Here is a 27,324-nt window from a genome sequence, read left to right on the forward strand (position 1 = left end):
CAGGGGAGAGAGAAATGGTAATTGAAAGGAAAGTATGTTATTTGTCAAAGAATAACAATTTGCACAGTGATAAGACTTGTGGCTTTTCCAAATTAATTTTCCAAATTAATTCATTTGCCTTTCCAAATCAGTGGGGAATGTTATATTATCTGGTGAATGGAATTAAAAAACAAAACAAAACAACAACAAGAAACAACCAAGGTATGTGGAAGCAGAGTTTACCCACCAGTTAGACACACATTTCAGTAGTTGCTATAAATCCAATGCTCATTAGAGTATGAGAAAAATAGAAATTTTATACATACTCAATATGAATGTAAACTGGTAAAGCCTCTTTGGAAAGCAATAGTTTATTTTTATTTTTTTTTTTATTTAATGCTTATTCATTTTTGAGAGACAGAGGGAGACAGAGCATGAGCGGGGGAAGGGGCAGAGAGAGAGGGAGACACAGAATCCGAAGTGGGCTTCAGGCTCTGAGCTGTCAGCACAGAGCCTGACACGGGGCTCGAACTCACGGACTGTGAGATCATGACCTGAGCTGAAGTCGGACGCTCAACGACTGAGCCACCCAAGAGCCCCAGAAAGCAATAGTTTAGAAAGCAGTGTCTGCTATTATATTTCTTTCAACACACATATTCCACTTTTTTAGATCTACATTAGAGAAATACTCATGCATGTATCTGTAGTTATATGTAAATACTTAAAATATTTTAGATGGAGTATGTATATATGTATTAACTAGACAGAAATTTATCAGTAATACACTCAAAAGAAGAAAGGAAGGAAAAGGAATGATCATAATCTATAGGATACTCCATCTTTGGAGACAATAACTGAAGTCCCAGGGTAACATAGTTACTCTTGGTGGCTTTGCCTCTAAAAAGATGCTCATTTCTTCATGCACTACACTCACCATGAAAGACACAGCTGGTACTGCAAAAGCCAAGGTATGCTTCAAGGTTAGGCAAGTCTGAGAGCACTCTGGGTATCAAGGTACTTTGTTCGATAATGTTAGATTCTTAGTGTGCTCACTGCCATTCCCTGTGGAGAGCAAGTGTTCCAAGACAAGAATTAAACTGCCAGATGGCCTTGCTTATGCCTGACACCAGTCTGTGCAAGGGACTGGCAGGCTTATGTCAGGGAACCCCATTATGCTCTTCAGTCTGATGTTCTAGAGGTTGCTCCCCTGCTCATGTTTTGATATCTACCATAGGAACTCAGGGGAAGAGACAAAGCAACTACTGAGCATGACTAATGGAGATCAAAGTATCAAAACTTGTATTTTCAATAATATAATCTTCATCTCTTTAAGAAATTTTCTTTGTAAATCAATGTATCACAATTTTCATCATTATGTAACAATGCGTTGAAAAACAAGTTTAGATATAGGTTTTAGTAAGATGTGTTTTAAGTCAGGCTTCTCCAGGAAACCAGAACAAAGAACCAAAAGGACTTGTATATACAGAAAGAGATTGATGTTGAGGAATTAGCTCATGCAATTATGGAGGTTGGCATGTCCAAAATCTGCAGGGTGGGCTGGCAGCCTGGAGACGCAGGTCAAGTTGAAAGGCTGTTTGCAGCAGAATTCCCTCTTGCTAAGGGGAGGCTAGTTTTTGTTCAGTTCAAGCCTGCAATTGATTGGATGAGACCCACCCACATTATGTAGGATAACCTGCTTTACTCACAGTCTACCAATATAAATGTTAATCTCAACCAAAAACATTCTCAGAGAAACATCTAAAATATTGTTTGACCCGTATCTGGGTACAATGGCATAACCAAGTTGACACATAAATTTAAATATCACACAAGGTAATAAAATCAATTTACAATCTTACCATTGATGAATGTCTCTGTGATATTTCACACAAAAAAGCTTAGTACTCTTGCACAATATAAAGATTTTTTCTCTATATTATTATATAAGATGCTAAACCAGCTTGAGTTTACAACAGGTATATAAATCTTTCCTCAGAGAAAGAAAATCTATAGTGATGTTTTTACTTTCTCAAACTCAGTACAGATCCCATGCACAGCAAAATATAAAGCTAAGACTATAATGTATTTATGTAGCATATAAATTTTATATTTTGTTTGCTCTAAAATGACAGACAGTCTTGGATTAGGAGACACTATGGGAGCAAATTTTTGCAGATGGAAGGGCATGATATAATTGATTATTGCTGCATAATAAAATATGGATGCATTTTTGCACTAAAACAACATCACTGATTTTCTCTATTCAGAGCTACAACATAATTTAAAATAAGGTTTTAAATGCATAGTTGCTGGCTATGTGAATAACAAGGAAAAGAGCTATGTAATGAATGTGAGATTTAGTGGCATTATATACATTCATCTGATGGGCCTCATAACCTATTTCGGACTTACGTTTATAGTAGAATGCTAAAAAGGTATAGATATAGTAGGAAAGGGTCCTGTTTATTATATAAATCAAGTCCTCCATTTTACACATGAGGAAATTTACCACAAAGCGTAAGTAAGTACTTTCCCTGTTCATAAACTTTTCATTGACAGAACAAGAACTAGTAAGTAAATCTCCTAATACTAGTCTCTGGCCACAGAAATAAACTACAATCACATGTGTACCCATAAATGAGAGTCATGGTCGCTTCCAGTTTTTATTTGAGTTAATTATGTTTTCTACACAGAAAGTGAAACTTTACAGAAGAAATTAAGTCAAATTTAATCTGTACCGATTGCTTTCCTTTCCTTCTCTTACCGAAGTGGTTAATTTTGATAAATGCAGTTTTACTATTTTAAAAAAATTAAATATTTAATTTTAAATGTACTGTGCATACAATGTGTGTGTGTATATATATATATACACACACATATAATGTGTGTGTATATATATATATATATACACACACATATAAAATTCTAAAAATAACTTGGTATTATGGATTTTTATATTATCATGTGTGATATGTAAACATGTAATTATGCAGTGTGCTTTTGCCACTCAAAATTATGTTTTTGGCTTATATAAAACAGATTTATATCAATAATATCATTCTTAATTATGACATTGCATTACAGAGACAATCCATTTTCCTATGTTCAGTGTTTCATTGTTCTAAACAATGATGCCATAAACATTCATATGCCTTTTTACTTTTGCAAAATTTCCACAGGGGTATGCTTTGATTCCTCTCCCTTTATCTTCTGTGTGTCTCCTGTAGCTTTGTGCTTTGCAGTTATCAGAGTCCTACATTAATTATCTTATACAAATAACAGACTATTGAAAACTGATAACACTATAACTTCCACTACATGCAAAAACGATACCCTTTGACTCCTCTAAACATATTTCATCTTTCCGAAGTCATATTTTACCTTTTTATAAGGATGTATCAGCAAATTGTCGTAGCTACAGTTATTTTTAATACTTCTGTCCTCTAAACCCATACATTCGAGTTAAGTGATTAACGCACTGCTATATTACAATATTGGAGTAGTCTGAAGTTGACTATAACTTACATTTAGCAGTACGTCCACGAGCGGGCCTGGATCCTGGGTCCACCGGGAGAGGCCAACCAGGTGGCAGGGACGGCTGGGGTGGGCCTGGGATCTGGAACCTTCCGGGCCGCGACGGGTTGATAGCAGGTCAGGTGGGAACCCGGCTTTGCAGGAGCTTCACTGGAGACCCCGGGGCCGCCGCAGCCAGCTTGGCGCAGGCAAGCCCAGAACCGGGCCCTGTGGGAGTCCGCCTGTCTCCTGGGCCCTCGGCTTTGGCCTGGACGTGAGGTCTGAGTTTGGAGCCCGTGGAAGCCTGAGGCTGTGAGAGCCACCCGCGGCGCCAGGGCCGCGCGAGAGAGAGTTGGTCTGGCGCTGACCGGGTCAGGAGCCTGACCAGCAGCAGGTGCTCTGGTGAGTTGAAAGCCTGGGGCCTGGGTCCGCAGTGGTCCGCCCGGGACCCTCGGCCGGCGGGGAGCCTGGCTTCAGCGGAGGGGCTCCCCGGGAGCGGGGTCTGCAAGGGCTGACTGGGGGCTTGGGGGAGCCCCCCAAGGCCGTGGGAGCCGGCCCAAACTGACGCGAAGCGGGAGCCTGGGCTCGCAGGAGCCCAGGGCCCAGGAGCCTGGCGTAGCTGTGGCCACGGGAGTTGGCAGGCGCTGAGGTGGGTCGCGGGCAGCGTTCGCGGGGTCGCCGGGAGCCTGCTGCCCCAGGAGCTGCGTGGGGCGGCGGGAGCCGGGGGCGCCAGGCAGAGCTGAGGCCTGGCTGTGGAGGAGCCCCCCCAGGCGTCAGCTGGCGCGGGAACTGGCGGGTGCCAGGGCCGCAGAGTGCACCTGCTGCCCGGGCGGGCTGAGTCTGGGGTCCCCTGTGAGGTTGGGCGCCCCTTCACCGACTCCCACGGAGAGGGTGTCTCTCTCGGCTGGCCTTGCCTGCCTGGGCTTGGCGGAGGGGTTGGGGGGGGGGGGTGAGGAATGGAATCTCTCTCCTACCCTCTTGGATGCGTCTTTTATTTCTGCGTTTCCCCCACGGGCTGTAATCCCTCACCTGACGCTTGTGAAGGTGTTTTCTCGCACAGGTTAAGTTGTTCAAATTGATGTTTCTGGGATGGACAAGCGCTAGAAATTTCCGTATGACGTACTGTTTTGCTGGCATCTTTCCTCACCTCCCTGTACTATCTATCTATCTATCTATCTATCTATCTATCTATCTATCTAGGTTTTGTTTGTGGGTGTTTGGGGATTTTGTGTGTGTGTGTGAGGGGGAACTGTTTGAATAGTGTAGCTGTGAACATTCTAGTTCATATGCTGTTATTAACAATGTCTTCTATAAACCACTTACAGAGCCGTAGGGTATGCATAAATTCAGTTTTAGGAAATAATCTCAGAGAGGTTTTCAGAGTAAATTCAAATTTACACTCTCACTCGCCATGTGTAATAGTTATTGTGTTTCCACATCCCTGTCAGTACTTGAAAGTGTCAGTCATTTTCCTTTCAGTCATTTGTGTCTATGTAAATTTATAACATTGTATTGATGACTGGTGAAGCTGAATATCTTTTCATATGTTTCTAACCATTTGAACATCTTACGTGAAGTATTTTTTTTTGTTTTGTTTTGATGATTTTTTTTTTTTTTTCTGTTGGGCCATCCATCTTTTCTTATTCATTTGTTGCCTACACAGAATCACATTAAGTTCCTCCACTACCTTCTCTGAATTCGGTACATTTGTCTTTATACTATCTTCATTGTATTATTTGAGGGAGAGATATTCTTAATTTTAGTATAGCCCATTTTTTTTGTGTTATAGTCAGTGCTTATCAGAACTTTTTTTTTTTTTTTAACTATCCTACCCCAGTGTCATGGAGATGTCTTTCTACAGTCCCTCTAAAATCTTTATTGTTTCCATCTTTATCATCATATACATAATCATTCTGAATGTACCCAATAATATAATTTCAAAATATATGAAAAAATTATGGAGAAAAAGAAAAACAAATTAGACACCCCATAACTCTAGTGGGGAACTTTCATGTATTTTCATCAGTAGCTGATAGAATTAACCAAAAAATCAATGAAGATATAAAATATCTGAACAAAAATTAACAAATTTGACTGAATTCACACTTACAGAACACTACGCAAAATTACAATAGCCGCATTCTTTTCACATATGCATCCACTAACTATCAAATAGACCATATGCTAGGCCATAAAGCAAATGACTAACAATTTCAAAATACTAAAATCATTTGTGTTTCCTGACTTTAATGAATTGAATCTAAACATTAGCAACAAATAGGTAACTAGAAAACAACCACTTGCAAGAGGAAAAGAGTATACATTACTAAATAATTAATGCATTAATAGTAAATCAAGATAAACATTTAAGAAATGTTTGAACAAAATAATAAGTCATGGCATATAATCTTTTGCAGGATATAGTTATAACATCAGTTAGAGGGAAATTAATAGTTTTGAATGCATATACTAGAGAAGATTATAGAAAGAAAATCAGTGACTAAATCTTCCATTTCAACATGCTAGAGAAATAATAAGGAAATCAAATGTAAGGAAAAAAGAAAATAATCAAATGTAGAGCAGGAAACAATGAAAGAGAAAAAACGTACAAAAAACAAATCAACTAAGCTGAAAGTAGTCCATTGAAAAAAAATTATAAATAAATCTATAAATTGATAAGAAAAAAATAAAGAAAATAAAAGTTACCAATATTAGTATTAAAATAAGCATACAACCTCATACCTCACAGATGTCAATAAGTAACAAGTAGATATTATAAACATTAGTTTACAGTTTGTATGAAACTGATAAATCCCACCAAATAATTATCTTACCAAAGATGATCAAAGAAGAAATATAAACTATAGAGAATCTGATGTCATTTTTAAGGATTATGAATTATATGGGCTCCCATGTGAGAACAGGAATTCTTATGAGCAGGAACTTGCCTGCTTTCAGAACTTTTTCGAGTCATGAAAATATCTTGGATCTAGATAGGGGTGATGGTTCCACATCCACATTATATCCACACTGTGAGTGTAATGAGTGATGCTGAATTGTACACTTTAATATGATTAATGGTTAATTTTGTTACACAGATGTTACCTTCATAAAAATATATATATAAATAAAGAATAGTAAAATATGAATATCATGGCATCCAGCTTTGGTACAGGTCTCAAACATCTATAGGCAATAAGCCCTCTACATATCTTATTTTCTTTCAGGCTGTGACACTGAAAATTTTCAACTGTCATTCTCCTTCATTAGTGTCCATTTGCCTTAATCATATGATCAAATCCTGGAAGGAAACTTTGTAGGGAAATCTGTGGTACCCCAGATGCCCATAAAATCTCTGTGCTTATAGTTGAAAAAAGAATAATATACATTAAACATATATATACATATATATGCACACACACACATATATTTTATATTACGTATGTATGCTAGCATGAATTTCTCTTTTCCAGTTATTTATTGTGCCACATGAAGCAACAGGAGAAATTAAGTTTGTTAAAGAGGAAATGAAAGAGAAATCAGGAGTTAATGTCCAGGTTTGGCACACAGATGGCTCATTTCAGTTCTTAGAACAGTACTTTCCATTAGAAATATAATGTGAGCCATATAGATAAATTTAAATTTTCTAGAAGGCACTTTTTTTAAATAAAAAGAAACATTAAAATAACTGTAACTAAATATATAAAAAATAATCTCAACATATAATCAATGTAAAATATTATTGAGATATTTCAATATTAGGTTTTTCATTAACAAATCTGCAAAATATGTTGTGTATTTTATACTTACAGCACATCTGAATCTGAACAATCCTCCTTCCAATTACTCGGTAGCCACTTTAGCTAGTGAGTATTGTATTAGATAGCACAGCCCTAGAAAACCCTTGAAGTACTGATGCTTAATAATATTCACTTTTTTTCTATATAAAAATCAGGCCTATTTGAATTCCAGTATTATCATATAGAAAGACTTCAACAGATAATCAGAAGGGCAGCCCTTATTTTTTCAAGAAGTGAGAAAATCCTGCTCCTTTTTCTTCTGAATTGAGTGGGGGGTGGGGGGGAATGACATGAATCAGGAGAGAGGTACACAGTCATAGACTGATTGTGTCTTGGCTCCAGAACCCAAAAATTTAAATTCTGAAGAGGATGGTAACTGAAACTCTAAAAACATCCATTACTGTCAATCAGGCTGGTCTTTTAACAAAAGCATAGTTATAACAAAGTAAAAATAGCAACATTGCATAGGTAGACAGAGAAAAATGAATGAATCAATAGACTTAAATCTTAAATGATATTCTGGTATGTAGTAAATACAGAAAATTCCCACTTCTGTGAGTGATGAAGTGTTTGCTGAGTTGAGGGCCAATGTGCTACTGAGAGAGCCCTCTGGAGAGGAGTGATGGAAACAGATAGAAAGGCTAGTAAGTGGCCAGTTTTTATCCAAAGGCAGGATGAAATGTTTGCATCCAGAGGTGTGAAGGTCAAGCAAGTTAACAAAGGAGGACAAAAAAACTTTCCTGGATGCAAAGACAGCAACTACTTAACTTTTCTCTTTTCAGAGGACAAGAATGTAAATCACCTGTGGATATGACCAGACTCTGACTTCAAATGGGGACTCTGGACTACATAGAAGACAATGCAAAGACCATAGTTGAAATAGCAATTTTACCTTCCAATTATAAACAAAATCAGGAAACTCTCCTATTATTCATATGTACTTTAAAAACAAAACAGAAACAAAAACAAAGATTGGAAGTTCCCCAAGAGTCAAGTTTATAGAACAGAGTAAAAGAGGCTTTTAAAACCCAAAGAGACCAAACTAACTTATTAGTAAGTTAAGTGTTCTCCCACAAACCCTGTGACTTGAGACTCAAGAGGCCTCAGTAGAAACTTAAAAAGCTGCAACTTTTCTGCACATTTGTGTTTAAACTGGTCGCCATATTATGTGTCTACATGGTATTACTTCACATGATTGCTATTCTCTTCTTCAAATATAGATATTTAGGTCAACTCTCCTTCAGTTAATTCTTTACCAAAAAAAAAAAAAAAAAAGTCAAAGGATCAGAAAGAAATTCATTGTCACAGAGATCCAATTCCAAGGCATCGTATTGGCCCTTGTCATATGTCATAAAAATTCACTCAATGCTGACATTCCTCAGTCTCACAACCTTGAACTCCTACAAATCCACATGCTAGAGACATCCTGTCACACACAGAACATTTACCCTGGATTCATTACCTGTAACAATGATACAATCCTGTTTGTCTCAAGTCTAGTCATTCTCATGGTTTCTGAAACCTTGGCCTCACTTGTAAGCCATCTCTATTCCTTAGAAACCAGGCCCAGCATTCTGTTATAGGTTGAGTGATCTCACACTACATTTCATTAACAGACCTTTCTGAATATTGTTGGCTCTTAAATTCACTCTGAAAATTTCACCTTTGAAGATTTGCCTCGTCCTGTCCCATCATTTTTTTTGACAAGCTATCAGTAAAAATAATAATCTTAGAAATATGTAATACTTAGGGGTTACAATCAAAATAATTCTGTGGAATTTGCAATCATTTAATTATTCTTTAAAACAATTATTTGATGAATAAACATTGTCTTTCATATTTTATAGATTAAGAAACTGAAATTTAGCAGTTGAGTAGGGACTAGCTGTGAATTCTGAGCAGGTGAACCACCAGGCCATGAGTTTTGGGTGAATATATATTCTAAGAAGAAATATTTAATTGAAAAAAAAGCACAAAGTACTCATTAAGATAGTTTTTAACTGATGATGTTGCTAAGTATATTATGAAAAAAATTACAATATAAGGATATTTTTTTGTTTAACTTAATCAAGAGTGGTGTTTATGTTTTTTCTTATTCCCCTCATTATTAACAGTCTCTGCCTTAATTTTCACCATGAAATATTCAATATTCAAATTGACATTTAATAAGAATTCCATTAGTAAAAGTCTTTAAAATTTTCAGTTTTATGGAAATACTGTTATTTAAAGTATTATATAAATATTTGTTATCTTCTATTTCAAAGTTCACAGAACAGAAATACAATATTAAAAATAACAGACTATAACATTAATGAACATTCATTTGAAAATGGTGCTATAGAAAATAACATGGATTTGAGAGTGAATAATTTTAATCCCTTGCTCTTAAAATGAGAATGGTAAATACAATCATAACATGACAAAAAGACACAAGGATGAATTGCTTAAGGAATAAGACAAATTTTCTTTAGAAATAGAGTATTAACTTATCAAAATATTCTATAAAAGAAAGCTAAATTGTAGTCATTTGGCATTCAAAGAATAACAAAGAAATGTTATTTATGAAGGGCAACAAATAAATTATGAAAGAGAAAAGAAAAAGGTATCATGGAGAAAATTATTACTCACTTTTTAGAGATTTATTAGTGTTTTATGACAAGTGTTTGCTGAGTTACAAAACTTATGCCTATGAATTAAAATTGCAGAAATGTGAAACTCAGGAGTTATAAGAGGATGTGAAATAACCTTAAAAAATGAAGGCTGAAAACTTCTAAAATTACACTTTAAATATATATATGTATGTATGTATGTATGTATGTATGTATATATATGCATATATATATGCATAAGTCGTGAATGAACACATTGATTTGAAAATATTTACCATACCCTCTAGTTTAAGAGAGAATATTGGGTACATGCTGCAGCCACCCCCTTTTACTATATATCCTGAAATTAAAAGAAAATATAAATAAAGAAGTTAGGACATAAATGAAAAATAAGTAGATAATAGCTCTGGAAAATAGAAAGGGCAGAGAGTGGACTCCTTAACAGATGAAAACAGATACAAACAATACATTGAAGACAAAAAAAAAAAAAAAAAAAAAAAAAAAAATTCTAAAACATTATTACATAACCTTTCCACTGAAGCTTATAGCTGCGTTAATCCATAACTGGAGGTGTTATCATTTATGTAGTGCCATCCAACCTCTCTAAACAATCAGTTCCTTACTGGTAAATTCTGCAAAAAAATTATTTAACATATTTATTAATTAGGGTCCAAAAATAAAGAGATTCTGAGCAAGAAAGTTTTAGTATAAAGAATTATTAACATGGGTTTAGAAAAACAATAAATTGCTTAAGTGTGTGTGAGGGGTAGGGGAGAGAATTCTTAAGGATACTTCAGGTCTAATAGAGGGCAACCAAAAAGGTAACATACTGACAGGAAGAGTCTTCAGAATGGTGAGGGTATCAGATTAGACCTCTTTGGAGAGAGTGGTTGAAGCTGACAGAAAGGTGGAGACATTTTCCACCATTTCTGGCCAAGGATGGTAACTGACAGGCAGAGAATAATAAGATTCACTAGTAAGCTGCCGGTGCAGTTGTTCTACATTTGCTGGAAAGCCAGCTAAAAACACTTACTAAACCCACCAGAAAGCTTCTAGAAATACTGGGTTTGGGAGCCAGGGAGTTGGTGTTGACTCACTTAGAAGTTGTCACTTAGAAAATGTGGGCAGGACAGTTGGGGTGTCCTTAGGAGTGCCACTGATCTCTTGGCTGGCCCAAAGCATTTCATGCTAAAGCGCCAGTTACCTCTGGAAACCAGCCAGGTGGGGAAGTGTGTGTCCTGGGAGAAGATGGGGGAGGTGCCTCTTGCTGCTGGCAACCGGGACATTGCTAAATAATAGCACAACTCCATAGATGCACAGGTAGAACAACAAATCACCAGAATCAGAAAGAGAAAATCCTTTTAAGCATTCACTACTGACAAGGCTTAACATTGTACTGGCAAATAAGTAAGTAAGTAAGTAAGTAAGTAAGTAAGTAAGTAAATACAAGGCCTAACTCCATTGTCACAGAGCAAAGAGGCAATAAATTAATACCTAACGTAGCCCCTTTGGCTATTCTATTACCCAGCTTTCATATGCACCAGACTACACTTATTTAAACTTTCCTACAGAAGCAAACAACCTACATTTCCACCTAAAAAGATATAGCTAATTTCCTTACAAATAAAGAAGTTCTCATAATTTTCTCGAAATGATCTCATACCCAAGTTGTTGCATCCATTACTGGCTATATGACTTCTCAAATTCTGTCACAGTCCCATCCCACTTAATAGTGTTACCTAATACTAAACTGGCAGTTAACTTGCCATGACTTCCATACATATTTTTTTAATAAAGAGAGGTAAGAAAAATTTGATTAGCAAATACAAATAAATGCATGCATATAAAAAGCAAAGCATATGAAAAACTACTACAATCTTTATTTCCTTAATTGGAGATCATGAATACTCATGGTTTCTTCTTCCATTATCCATTCTATATTTCCCCCACATTGCTCAAAAACATGAACTAGTTGGTTGAGGTTCTTCACCCAGAGGAGTAATCCAAACCTGAATTATAGAATGGTCTGAGTCCTCAAATATCCTGCCTTTTTGGAGAGGTTGCTATTATTTTCCATTGGCCTTTACTATTGGGCATGGGAAAGTTAAGAGGTGCCCAGAGAGTGCCCTGAGTTCCAATCATAGTGCTCTTTACTCCACTTTCCTCTCAGCAATCAGAATTAATTACTCAAACCAATAGAGAAACCATTTTTTTCTGTGCGTTGATCTTATGACATGAAGAGCAAAAAATGGCAGATATCATCTTGCAATTCAGTAGAATTATTATTGTGTCCCTTAGTGGAAGGATTCTCTCCTTGGATGCTGAGACATTCAAACAGTAAAAACAAAGCCCAAAATCACTGGGATGGAAAGGAAAAAAAAAGCAATTTGCAAATTGGTTAATAGGTGTAATATTGAAAGAAAGGATTTCCAGTTCCCACCCTTGATTTTCAGTCTCATGTATTTTGTCAGTGGGGGGGGGGGGGGGGGGGTAGTACCATATAAAGGTCTCTGTAAGACAGATCTTATCTTTTCAGGAAGTTTATTCCAAAACTTCCACCATAACTGAGTCTTCGCAAGTCTCTGTTCTGACTGGTGAACCACAGTGGCCAGGTATCAGTTTTAGTTCAAAGTTAGTGTCTCATTATCCCAGAAAGTTTTAATATTTCCTCTACCCCAATGCACTGTCATTCTCCTATGGTCCCTTTAGAGAAATCTCTGGGTAATACTTATAGTGTAAACTTACACCAAAGGTGCAACGTCCTATTTCAAGAGGAAGCAACCTCCTTCATTCAGTGTTCTCTGAATCTGTGAATTGACTCAGGTCTGCAAGCTCATTAAGAAACTACAGTTTTCTACTGTGATGCTTCAAGACAGGTTTCTTGGCTACTAGAACTTTGTGTGTTTGTTTTTCTGCTATACACATATCAAGAATTACTCTATTAAGCTACATCTATTTCATCCCTAAGGACACCGTGATCAATTAGCCCACAAGAAAGGTATCTGTGGGCCAACACATGCTGATTACCAGTTCACCTCTGCTGCCCTTTTTGGTGTAATAATTGCACACCTGCATTGGTGGTTAAGTGTTGCTATTTGAATTCTACCACTTACGAAACTCCCTATCTCCATTGCAATTTGCAAGCTGGCTCACTGGTGGCATCCTCTACAGTTTTGCCTTGCATACAGAAGAGAGCAGCCACAGAGATTTTCACGGATACACATACCCTGCTCACTCAAATATTTATCAGTGCCTTTTGGTATGTATGTTTTTTGTTTCTCTGGATCAGATTATATACACCTTGAGATGGAAAATTTTACTCTAGTCATGGTTCTAGTGGCAGAAGAATATGCTTGTGGTGTATCTTTAGGGAAATTTTATCACATTTCAAGACATCTGCCCTTGTTGAGGTTATCCCAGTGTTTTTGAGCAGAAGAACGCGAATCTCGTCAGACACTGGAAGGCAAACTACTTCTACTGATAAGTGAGTCTCCAAGTGACTTGGGAGCTCGTAGTGTCGGTTTTATCTCAGCCCAACCAAATGTCTTCATTATGGCTTTCAGGATCCAGTTATTTACCAAGCAGTACCCTAAATTTCACACTAGAAATTTGGCATGACTGTAAATTCAACTGTAGTTTTAATTCTGTAACATACAAAATTAACATTCAAAATTTAATTCTGTAACATTCAAAATTAACATTCAATGCTGTTGTTTTCAGCAGTGTTGTTCCTGTGTCTGTAGGAATACTGCGTTCTTTTAGGGCTGTTGTGGAAGATCTCTGGTTGTTGCCACATGACTTGATCAAAAAGTTGATGGAAATGAACCTGCTGTTTTACTTTGCTAGCACTTGAGTGCTCTAAAAGAGTCTATTCCATAACACAGTCTTAGAGTTGTTATTATTGCTTTGAGGGTCAAATGCAATAGCTCCTTGGATTCCCAAAGTATGTGCTTCAGTCGGCATTTCATAACAAACAACCGTACATGACAGCTTGATTGATTATGATATAATAGGTGACTAACATTTCATTTCCTATTAACAAGGAGATCATTACTACACTTTTCAGCCAAAGCATTTCCAAAACCTATGTTTTGGGTCAGTCTATAGCAACTACTTCTGTTATCAATTATGTTTTATTTGGAGTTCCATAAATAGAAACAAAAAGTAATTTGATGTGGAAAATTGTAACATAAACAATTACTAGCAGGGATTAAATAACAGGAATTCGTCTAAGAGAAAAAGAGGTAACGCCAAAGGATGCTCTAAGGCTGAATGAATGTCCCCCCAAAGGGGAGAATTTTGGAAGGAAAAATTGTTCCCCAAAGCTTGGATTCAGTCTTCACTGGATAAGATGGTGTCAAATCCCACTAGATGGTTAAGAAGCTAGCTGGGTTGTCCTCAGCAACAACTGGTCCACAGTCTGCAGAGTGATTTGGTAAGCAGAGAAAAGCCTTCTGGGATGTTGGCAATTCAGCCAGTAAGTTTCTTGTAGGGATTACTATTAGCTTGCTTAAAATTCAATAGTGGAACTGTTGTCTGGCCAAAAAGCTGTCAGGAGGACTCCTGAGAAAGGGGTGGGGGTGTTGACCCATCAGAAAATCATCTGGCAATTATCTGGATAAGGAGCCAGAATTCCCATATAATTCATTAGCTGACTTTGCACTGAATTCACATTTCTAAAATATTTACAGAAATGCCACTAACCCCTAGAAACTATGAGAGAGGGATGTGCGTTCTGGGGGAAGTTGTTCGTGAGGAATTGTCACTTGCTACTGGCTGGAGAATCACTGATAGAAAAAGCCACACTCTGCAGGGACACAACTAGATGGATATTCCAAAAGAAGAAAAGGAACACAAAACTTTTCCTTTAATGTCTCTACATTGCCATTCACCAGCAAAGGTATTTTTCTGCATACAGAGAAGAAATATTACAAACCCAGTTCCATTATCAAAGAGCAGATAAAAGATTGAATTTGAAGCTGAGTCAATCCATTGTTTTTTGTCCTTTGTTTTTTGGGTTTTTTTTTTCAAGTTTTTTTTTAATGTTTATTTTTGGGAGAGAGACAGAGGATGAGCCGAGGAGGGGCAGAGAGAGAGGGAGACACAGAATCCGAAACAGGCTCCAGGCTCTGAGCTGTCAGCACAGAGTTCAATGCGGGGCTCAAACTCACAGACTAAACTGGGAGATCATGACCTGAGCTGAAGTCAGATGCTTAACTGACTGAGCCACCCAGATGCCCCTGAGTCAATCCATTGTTAACTGGTACAATACACGCTAAATAAGTGTAACTTTTTCAATAAGTTGAAATCATTGTACACAATCATCTCCAAGGTGTCCTGAAATCTCAGAGTGTGTTATTTAAAATTACAATATGGCTGTAAATTATATCCCTTTCTTTAGCCAGTGATTCTTAAAATTTATTCATTAAGCATGTAGAAATTCCTTAAAATGATGGTAATTGGGTTATCAAAGCTGATTTAATTTGGCATAGCTGTATGATTCCATAAGCAAAAGAATTTACAATTCTCTAATTCTATAATAGATTGCTGTAATTAAATGCAGATGATTGTGTAATTAAATGCAGATGATTTGTCCAGTTTGATTTGCTTCAACTGTATATGTAATGCAATAATAAAAAAGAATCACATAGCTGGTATACCCAAAATTATTCTAGTCAATACTTATGAGACCAGAACAACAACAACAACAAATGTGTAGTAGGGCTAACAAAAGGAGATCTATAAAATAATATATGTTTTTGAAAAATACTGGTTTGAAACCAAGCAGCTCTTAATATAGAGATTTTACTGACCAGGAAAAAAAAAATTTGGTGCTATAATACTTTCAGTTATACAAAATTAATACCTACTTTATGTAACTGAAGCCATCTGCTTTGTTGTTTGTTGATGTTGTTGTTCTTTGCTGGCAATTGGATGTAGTGTATGATTCAAATACCTGGGGCAGCTAAAAAACCATAATACCCTAGGTCACTCCAAAACACATGGCTACACACACATGCCAAGAAACTAAGAATTTTTGACTTCCTATAATTAGTTGAAATATATTCTTGTAAGATTCCTTATGTCTTTAAGTGGGAAGAACCCTGATAATCGTATTTTTTCTGTCAAGATTGCATTTAATATTTCTTCTTTCCCTTTATTTATTCAACATATATGCCTAAGGTGTGGTCACTTTCTTATAAATTTTGACAGACGTATGTAACATATTCATATATCTATAGATATATCTACAGTATATGAAAAAAGGAGAATTTGTGGCACTCAAGCACACTTTGAAGCCTTCTTTTCTTGTCATCTTTTGTTACGTCTTTATCAGTTTATCTTGTTTTAATTTTTGCCACCAAATAATCAACTATTTTGTTTGGTATAATACTTAGAAAAAAAATAACAAATTTATTTGTTAATAATGAAGGGAAGATTTTGAATCCTGGAATGGCAGAGTATGATTTTGGGGAATTTACTCTTTCACAAGCTAATGAACATACTGGCAGATAAACTAAATGTAACCGTTTCAGAACTCTGGACATTGACCAAATTCACAAAAGTAACTGATCCTGTATCCAGCGGATACAGCAGTCAGACAGAGGAGTCTGAGATGTTTTGGTTTGATGCTACCCCCATCCTGTCTCCCTGCTGAGCTCTCTGGTATGGTAGCCCTGAAAAGCCTCCAGCCATACAATCAGCAGAAAAGACTGATTTCTTTTGGAGCCTTTGTAGAACTACAAGTGCCAAACACAGGCCTTTTGTCTTGCATCCCAGTTTGATGCAATTGGAAGATAAATACAGTGAAAAACATTCAAAATTCAAAATTCTGGAAGGAAAATAATCAAATGGGGCAAGTTTATCAGCTCAAAAATATGGAGACAAGAAACAGAAAAGCAAAGCAAAGAGAGAACACAAAAAAAGAAGGTAGAAAATAATCCATATATAGGGGAAATATCACAAAAAAAAAGGCAAATGGACTTAACTTTTCAGTTCAAAATTATAGTCAAACTATAGTCCTATGCTATTTAAAGGAGACATATATAAATAGCATGCCACTTATTTGCTGAAAGTAAAATGAAAATGCTTATTCAAATAGGTAAAAGCCAAACAAATGCTAGATAATTTCCAATTAGACAGTAACACTCAATAAGACAAAGTCTTATTAAGTGTGGTCACATATAATGATACATGATTCAGCACACCAAGAAATAAAGTAAGTGTTGTAAGGTTACTAAATGGATGAACATCCATATAATGTTGATAAGCCTATGCCTTGGAAAAAGTACTTTGGAAAACAAGAAAGCATTAACAAATAAATATGAGATGTTCATAACATAAATAGAGCTATTGTACTTATTTTATATCTCCTAAAGAAATACTAGGTAGTATTCACAAAAACATATCATTTCTAATAGCAAAAAATATGTCCAAGGAAACTGAAATACATGAATAAACTGTTCATTATTGTATGGCCATGAAAAATAATAAAATGAAGCTACATTTATTAAAGAGAGTCAAAATAGATGTGTAAAGAATATTTTAGAAAACAAATATACCAAGGTTCATTTATATAAAATTTGAAAGAATGGAACTAATGAATATATGTTGCAAAATCTATTGTGTGAAGGGAGGAAAGTGTATCAGTGTGTAGCACATGTAAGGCTTTAATTGCTTTCATCTGTCAGTAATACATGCCTATTTGTTTTGTGAGTTCTCTTTTACTTGAATACTTTTAATATACTAAAACATTTAAAAATCATGCTGATGTCATCGTTAAAGTGTTCGTTTTAATATATCGATAAGCATATTTGGCTCAAGTAATGTAACCATGAGCTATGTTTTCCAACACTGTGCGTATATTGAAATATTTTACCAGTTAACATATATTTCTGTGGTAAAAAAATACTATAAAAATTCATTTTTAGAGAAAACAAATTGATATCAATCCATTTTTGAGTCTGATGTGATACAACAAAATTGACATAGTGATATAAACAACCCACTTTTGGGGGTGCCTGGGTGGCTCAGTCGGTTAAGCGGCCGACTTTGGCTCAGGTCATGAGTTCACTGTCCGTGGGTTCGAGCCCCGCGTCGGGCTCTGTGCTGACAGCTCAGAGCCTGGAGCCTGTTTCAGATTCTGTGTCTCCCTCTCTCTGACCCTCCCCCGTTCATGCTCTGTCTCTCTCTGTCTCAAAAATAAATAAACATTAAGAAAAATTAAAAAAAAAATCCACTTTTGACTTACAAGAACAAATAAAATGAGAAAATAGTAAACTAATATATTAAGTTGCAGTGGGAACTTGGTATGTGTACTTCAACGTCCATCTTCCAAAAGTCCAAAAAAACTTTTCATAAAATAAATTTTCTTTAGAATTATATAGTGAGTTTCAATCTTCAAAAAAGTAATTTAAATATAAGTCACCATCAAAAATAGAGAACTGTGTATAATGGTGATACTCAAAGAAAAAATAATCAAAATAAGAGAAAAAACATTAAAATGAATATTTTAATATTTAACTCCATATTTAAAAATGAATTATAACAAGATACAAACAGGTTACTTTAAGTTCATGTAATATTTAACTTTATATTTTAGAAAAGTTACTTCCAAGGAAAATAAGCTTTGACATTTAATAAATATTCATAAACATTTATTATTTTACTCTTTAATTGATTTATAAAGTCATGTTGGTCGACAAACATAAGGTATTCATAATGCTGTGCATTTCTTTAAATCACATTATAATCACCTAAACAATGATTATAAGTCAACTCAATAGACTTGTGATTTTTTTTCCTTTAAAGATTAATTGATTGAAAACTAATGCATGCCTTCTGTTAGCTGTATGCTATCCTATGTGCTAAGGATACCCCATGAAAAATAAATATCCCTATCTTCTTGAAGTTTACCTTCTGGAAAATCAATTTCTCAAGGTAACAACCTGTGAAGAAAATTTTTACAGATAATATGAAATTGTTCTTGGATTTTTTGATACTTTATACTCTTTATGATGCCAATAACTGATCAAGAAGCCAGGCTTTTTATGCATATGACAATCAGAATATCAAGAATAGTTAGTAATAACAGAAAAATGATAGTTCTCTTATATACAATACATATTAGAAACTTCTGACACTTAGGGCGCTTGGGTCGCTCAATCAGTTAAGTGTGGGACTCTTGATTTAGGGTCAGGTCATGATCTCATGGTTTATGAGTTCAAATCCAGCATCAGGCTGTGAGCTGATAGTGCAGAGCCTTCTTGGGATTCTCTCTCTCCCCCTCTCTCTTCCTTCCCTGCTTGTTCTCTCTCTCTCTCTCTCTCTCTCTCTCTCCTTTTTTTAAAAAAAATTAACTTCAGGGGCACCTGCGTGGCTCAGTCGGTTAAGCGTCCTACTTCTGCTCAGGTCACGATCTCATGATCTGTTGAGTTCGAGCCCCGCCTCCGGCTCTGTGCTGACAGCTCAGAGCCTGGAGCCTGCTTCACATTCTGTGTCTCCCTCTCTCTCTGCCCCTCCCCTGCTCATGTTCTGTCTCTCTCTGTCTCAAAAATAAATAAAAGCATTTAAAAAATTAAAAAAAAGAAACTTCTGACATTTTAAACAATTGGAAAAATGTTTCTTATTGCTAATTTTGCATAACACATACATAGATTTAAAATACTGTTTAACATTTAACTATCCCTCATGGTGATGCTTTATCATTGAATATTTGGAGCCAAATTTTATAATCTGTATTTCTCTAAATTATATCAAGTCTATTTTAGATATTGAGTCAATTTATAGTTACACTTCTAGAGATAAAGAAGTTAGATATTTAACAAAAAAGTAATTTTAATGTAAGTCACCATAATGATTATTTTCTTTTAAAAAACTGGAATACAAAATACTTCAAATACATTTTTTTCAAACATTTAATGTGATCTTGGTCATCTTTGGGCAATTCTTCAGTGAAATAGTGACTCTAAAATCCCTAGGAAGATATTGATTGAACAATGTCATTATTTTGAAACCTTGAAGCAAATTACATCTAAGAGTTTTTAGTTTTGTATCTTAAATATATATATTAGGTACATTTAATATATATTTGCTGTATATTAATTCAACAATGCATAATACCTGTCTATAAAATAGTATGGTCCTAAAGTTCTGTTGTTGTTCAACCACAGTTACCAAAAAAAAACAAAAAACAAAAAAATATAAAAAGATTTTTTATCCAGATGATAATTGTTTTCTCAATTTTAAAAACATTTCTTGTATAATTACCTCTGAAATAGATCAAACCACATGCCATTTAGTATATACCTAGAGGGCGTTTCTTTTGAAATTATGTGTTGTAGAATCAGGACAAATCCTAAAATGACAACTTACTCTAAGCTGTCTGCTGTATTACAGATATGTAAGAAAGTATAATGGAGCAAATTAAGTTAGCTCCAGTAGTTCAAGAACTGTCTACTTATTTGATGTGACTACAATGACCATTCCATTCAGATAAGTGGATATATGCCCATGCATCTCATAGCTTATTAAAGTAAATCACTTGGCTTTCTTTAGTAAGCAATACTGACTCTGGTATCTGGGCCCCAACCAAATTGTTTGGGGACTAGAACCATACAACCTGTTAAAATTAGTGTTAAATAAGGCTGCAGTAATCCATCTGATTGCAGATATAATTATTATGGAATTTCAGGGACTTAGCCAGCCTTTATCCACATTTTCAAAATCATTTTGTGAATTACTTCAGTATTTTAATTCCCTAAAATCTTGTCCTGTGCTTTATTATTATTCACTCAAGTACTGTTTGAGGTTTTAAAATGCGGGGTTACAGTTGTCTTTCTAAAGCCTATTATATATGGAGATAGTGTGCCCTGTTTTATGTGTATACATAAAGACGCAGCACAGGTGACACCAACAAAGAATAAAATTTATCAGACAAATAAAAATTATCAGACAAATGTAGTATTATGTACTTGCCACTTTGGAAATAAACAGGGCATGACTGTTACTTAAGTGATCTGATTGGTCTGGAATTGAATCTCCTGTCAGTGTTTGCATTTACTTGTGCAGTGCAGAGAACACATTGTTAAAAATATAAAAACTGACTCATATGACTTACTTTACCAGTTACCACCAGAAAATGAATTTAATGCAAATAATGAATTTTTGGATTCAGATGTTGGATTTTTGTGGATGGGATGAGGCTTTGAGGTGGACAAATATCATGTGGCTGTGAAGGAAAGTGAAAAATGTGGCTGTATCCCCAAATCTCCTCTATCTTAAGACTATTAATGAATGAGCCAGTGGAGAGGTACTAAAGGAAGAAAAGTGAGGTAAAAGATAATTGATGGAGTAGGGTCTTAGAGGATATACAGGTAGTTAAGATATGTAGAGAATATTTCTTCTTCCATTCATAACTGAATAAGGATATAATAACAAAGAAATCTGGATTAGTAGCAAAATAAGATTTGAGATTTTTTTTCTAACAGTCTCAATTTTCTCTTTAATAAAGAAAACATGTTTTCTCAAACTAAATACATTGTGTTCCAGAAAGTAGAATCATGTGTACAGTCTTTCATCTGTACTCAGATGCTTAAGAATGGTTCTTGGACCTGGGACGTTTCTTCAGTAGGAGATAAAGAGTCCACCCAACCTGTGCTGAGTTTATCACTTTATCTGGGATACCTACATGTTTTCTTGTTTCAGGCTCAAAGAACGTTCTTTTGTCCTTGCTTGAAGTTTGTGTGTCAAAAGGCACCTGGTCAGCCCTGCTGTAGTATCTGCCCTCATAGGGAGTAGTCTTCTTACTACAGCACAGAAGGGGTCCACATAGGCAAATCACGCTGTATAAACTATTAGGAGAGTCTAATGGGTCATTAGGGATCCTTGCTGATCTCCTTCTCTTTATTTATGTAAGTGAAGTGTTGTTTTATATGTGTACCTTTTGTGTAGCACATTATCACATTATAACAGATGGCCCTTTAGAAATTCTGATACAAAATCTTAAATGCATTATTATTAATTATTTGGATTATAAATCTTATACAGGTATGCCTCTTTTTATTGTGTTTTACTTTATTGTGTTTCACAAATATTGTTTTGTTTTTTTTAATTGAAGGTTTGTGGCAACCCTGTGTTGAACAAGTCTGTAGCGCCATTTTCCTAACCGCATTTTCTCACTTTGTTTCTTTGACACATTTTGGTAGCTCTTCACAATATTTCAAACCCTTTTATTATTATATTTGTTGTGGTGATCTGTAATCAATGATCTTTGGTGTTATTATTGTAATTGTTTGGGGGCGCCACGAATCATACTCAGATACAACAGCAGACTTAATAAGTGTGTGTGTTCTTACTGCTCCACTCAATGGTCATTCCCATGTTTCTCCCCGTCTCCTTGGGCCTTTCTATACTCTCAGACACAACAATATTGAAATTAGGCAAATTGATAACCCTGCAGTGACTTCTAAGTGCTTACGTGAAATGAAGACTCCCATCTCTCATTTCAAATCAAATGCTAGCAATGATTAAGCTTAGTGAAAAAGACATGTCAAAAGACAAAATAGGCCTAAAAATAGGCCTCTTGCATCAAACAGTTAGCCAATTTTTCATTACAAAGGAAAAGTTTTAAAAGAAAATTAAAAGTTCTACTCCAATGAATAAGAAAGTAAATGATAAGAAAGTAAAACAGCTCTATCACGGACACAGAGGTTTTTGTGGTCTAGATAGATCAAACCAGCCGCAACATTCCCTTAAGCCAAAGCTACTCCAGAGCAAGGCCCTAAATCTCTTCAATTCTATGAAGGCTGAAAGAGGTTGAGGAAGCTGCAAAAGAAATGTTTAAAGCTAGCAGAGATCAGGGCACCTGAGTGGCTCAGTCAGTTAAGCGTCCAACTTCGTCTCAGGTCATGATCTCACAGCTCGTGAGTTCTAGCACTGTGCTGACAGCTCAGAGCCTGGAGCCTGCTTTGGATTCTGTGTCTCCCTCTCTCTCCACCCCTCCCATCACTCATGCTCTGTCTCTCTCTTTCTCTCTCAATAAATAAATAAACATTAAAAAATTAAAAAAGAAATAAAGCTAGCAGAGGTTGAGCTTTAAGGAAAGAAACCATCTCCATAGCATAAAAATGCAAGGTCAAGCAGCAAGTACTGATGTAGAAGCCATAGCAAGCTATTCAGAAGAAAATCCAGCTAAGAGCCTTAAAAAGGTAGTTCTATTAAACAACTGATTTTCAGTGTAGACAAAACAACCTTATATTGAAAGAAGATACCATCTAGAACTTTCACAGCTAGAGAGAAGTCAATGTCTGTCAGCAAAGGACATGCTGATTGTCTTGTTAGGGGCTAAGACAGCTGGTGACTTTAACTTCAAGCCAGTGCTATTTACCATTCTGAAACAGCTAGGGCCCTTAAGAATTATGTTAAATCTATTTTGCCAGTGCTCTACAAATGGAACAACAAAGCCTGTATGACATCGCATCTGTTTTAAACATTGGTTTACTGAATATTTTAAACCCAGTATTGAGACCTCTGCTCAGAAAAGAAGATTCCTTTCAAAATATTCCTGCTTATTGACCGCGCACCTGGCTACTCAAGGGCCTCAGTAAAGATGTACCATGAGATTAATGTTGTTTTCTTGCCTGCTAATACAACATCTGGTTTGTAGCCCATGGATTTCAAGTTTCAAGTCTCAGTATGTAAATAATACATTTTGTAAGGCACAGTGGCTGCATAGTGATTCATTGGATGTATCTGGGCAAAGATAATCAGAAGACCTTTTGGAAAGGATTACCAATTGTATATGCCATTCAGAACATTTGTGATTCATTGGGAATAGGTCAAAAGATCAACATGAACAGGAGTTTGGAAGAAGTTGATTCCAAACCTCATGGATCGCTTTAAGGGATTCAGGACTTAAGGGGCGGAAGTAACTGCGGATGTGGAAATCAATAGAAATAGAAGTGGATCCTGAAAAATGTGACTGAATTGCTGCGATCTCATGATAAAATTTGGACAGATGAGGAGTTGCTTCTTATGGATAAACAGAGAAAGTGGTTTCTTGAAATGGAAACTACTCCTGCTGAAGATATTGTGAAGACTAAAATGACAACAAAGTGTTCAGAATCTTACATAAATTTAGTTGGCAAAGCAGTGGTAGGGCTTGAGAGGATTGATTCCAATTTTGAAAGAAGTTCTGTGGAGAAAATGCTATCAAACAGCATCATGTGCTACAGAGGAATTGTTTGTGAAAGAGTCATATGATGTAGCAAATGTCATTATTGTATTATTTGATTTTTAATATTTACTTATTTGGGGGGAAGGGGAGCTGGGCAGAGAGACAGAAAGAGAGAATCCCAAGCAGTCTCTGTGCTGAGCAGAGGCTCCATCTCCCGACTGAGATCGCGATCTGAGCTGAAATCGAGGTAGACGTTTAACCTACTGAGCCACCCATGTTCCCCAATTGTCTTATTTTAAGAAACTGCCACAGCCACTTCAAACCTTCAGCAGCTACCATCCTGACTGGTCAGCAGCTGTCAATATGGAGGCAAGACTCTCTATTAGCAAAAAGATTATGACTTTCTGAGAGCTTAGATGATGGCTAAAATTCTTTAGGACTAAAATATTTTTTATATTAAGGTATGTACATTTTTTAGACATAATGAGTATTGTATACACAGTATATGGAGTACAGTATAGTGTAAACATAACTTTTCATATACACTGGAAAAGCAGTAAATCCATTTGGCTCGCGTTATTGGAATGTTCATATTATTGCGATGGTCTGTTACTGAACCCCCGGTATCTCTGAAGCTCACTTGTTCTCTGTTCTCAACAAAGATTTTTCAATGGATTTTGTTACGTATTTTCTACTCTTGAACTTTTTGATTATAGGATTTAAGCTCATGGTTGTGTGTATGTCTTGCTGTAAGTTGATAAAACATTTTTTGTTTACATTTCTACAATGCTGTATTACACTGAGAAAAAGAATCTCCAATTTTGTTCAAAACTCGTGGTACCATAAACAACTAGACATTTCTAACAAGTAATGTAATTAAGAAAAATATAATTGCAGCTATGATTTTACATTTATGTATTCATGCTTTCATTGATATATTAATTGATTTCAGCAAACATTTAAACTGTTGTTTCAACAATTCCCATGTTAAATTATGAGTAGGGTATGTGAAATTTGAGGTCACTTTATTCAGAACTATATGTCATTATGTACTAAAAAAGTAAATGACAAATGTGTAGCTTTTGTTATTAAGGACTATTTAAACATATATTTTTAATTTTCTCTTCTATCATATGTGGATGGTACTGCCTTAAGGGAGTTTGGGGTCAATGAAGAAATCGCAAGATTAAAAATATGATTAACCTACTGAATTATATGTCAACAGTTATAGGTTAAGCACTTTAAATATTTTACTCATTCTTCCCTTGCTTCTAATGTGCCTGATAAAAGGGAACTGCAGCTGCCAGTAATATAGTCGTTTATTTATAGGGATTCTGTCTTCCGTTGGATCTTAAAATTGCTGCGTTGTGTTTAATATTCTACCATCACTAAAATCTGTCTAGCTTTGCTTGACTCTGTTACACTCCCAAACAGATATTTTTCTTTAATTGCAAACATTCCTAAAAATATCTTCAAATGTTGCTCTTTTCCTAGTCTTTTTATTATTAATTAATTCTAATAATATCAAATGCCGCGAAGACTCAGTACTGTGTTCCCTTAAGCCTAGGTGTGTATTTGCACTTCTACTCATGAAGGTCACTGCTTGAGTTATGAGGAGGGACATTATCTTTTTTCACATAGCCAGATTTTATGTACATAAAAAGATACGCATATATATTTTTAATTCTTTAGTTCTTCTTTCCCGCCACTCCTTCCCTTCCTTTCCACTAAATTTTAGTATTGTCCCGCTCCCAGTTTCTCCTTTTTGTATTCTCAAGAATATGCTTCTTTTATGTCCCCAGTTTAGCACTAAAATTTGAGCCTTTAGTCTGCAAGATGTATTTTTGTGTTTAACTTATTACCACCCATCCTATTGCCAATGTATCATAAATTTAACTGTGTACTTCTCTTTTTATCGACCAGAAGTTTGTCTTTCCTTCTTTAATCTCATTATATATTTAATATGTTAATGTATATTTTATTCAGCATTTCTGTGTATTTAAAATAGTAGCTGAAGGACTATCCATGTTTTAGTCTGACATTTTGCCAGAGATAGAAATGCGACTTTCTATGCTCAGATTAAGGTTTGTTTTGTTTTTTTTTTTTTAATTTTTGTATTATATAGGATGAAACTGACATAGGTCAATGGACTTTTGGAGATTTTGCAATCATGGATTAAAATATTTGAAAGCATAAAATTCATTTCATTTCAGTTAATTACTGAATCTGTTTATCACCTCCTAGGAATCATACAAAGTTTGTTTATAGTTATGTCAGATAGCAAGAACTATATACTCATTTTGACACACTGAGTTTGAGCAATCTGAACTCTGACGTTTATATATTTTCTTGTTATATATTTTATGTGTATATATTTATGTATTTTCTTATGTGTTATATAAATATACATGTATGAGCTTTCTTGGGTCAGTTTTGATCATTGCATCCTGGAATCTTTCTACTTATAATTATAATGAATTATATTTATGTAAATATTATATATTTCTCTAATTCAGTATATTGATAAGAGTATATTATTTTTTAAAAAGTATAGTTTTTGCTTTTAATCTTTTTAAATATTAACAATTATAATTTAAGTAGATAATTTCTATTAGACATAGAAAAGGGCAAAACAATTCAGCATGACTTTTTATAAGATATAACTAAGTGTAGTAATTTTAATCAGGAATTAATGGAATGCTATTTATTTTCCAATTAAAATCAATATTACTAAAACTTTTCAATTTTTGTTGAAATATATCAAGGGGTGCCTAGGTGGCTCAATTCATTAACTGTCAGACTTGATTTCAGCTCAGGTCATAATCTCATGGTTCATGAGACTGAGGCCCACATCAAGCTCGGTACTGACAGTGCAGAGCTTCCTTGGGATTCTCTCTTTCCCTCTCTCTCTGTCCCTCCTCCACTAGTGCTCTTGCTGTCTCTCAAAATTAATTAATTATCTAATTAATTAATTAACTTAAAAATGTAAATATTGCTTACTTTTCTTTATTTTTCAGCAAGTATAATGACATCTATTATTGCCAATTATTGAATGGCATTTATTTGAATTGTATGTACTTGATGGGGAAAAACTGTATTCACTGAATTTACCTTCAAATTATATCAATATTTTATACATTTTAAAACCTTATGGAATGTATATGATTATACTAATATTTGCTATAATTACTATGCAATATGCAGAAATCATATGTTTCAATCATGTAGCTATATAATATAGACTTAA

This window comes from Panthera pardus, unplaced genomic scaffold (assembly GCF_024362965.1).
Source record: "Panthera pardus isolate Hobbes unplaced genomic scaffold, ASM2436296v1 HiC_scaffold_2, whole genome shotgun sequence".
NCBI classification, from domain to species: Eukaryota; Metazoa; Chordata; class Mammalia; order Carnivora; family Felidae; genus Panthera; species Panthera pardus.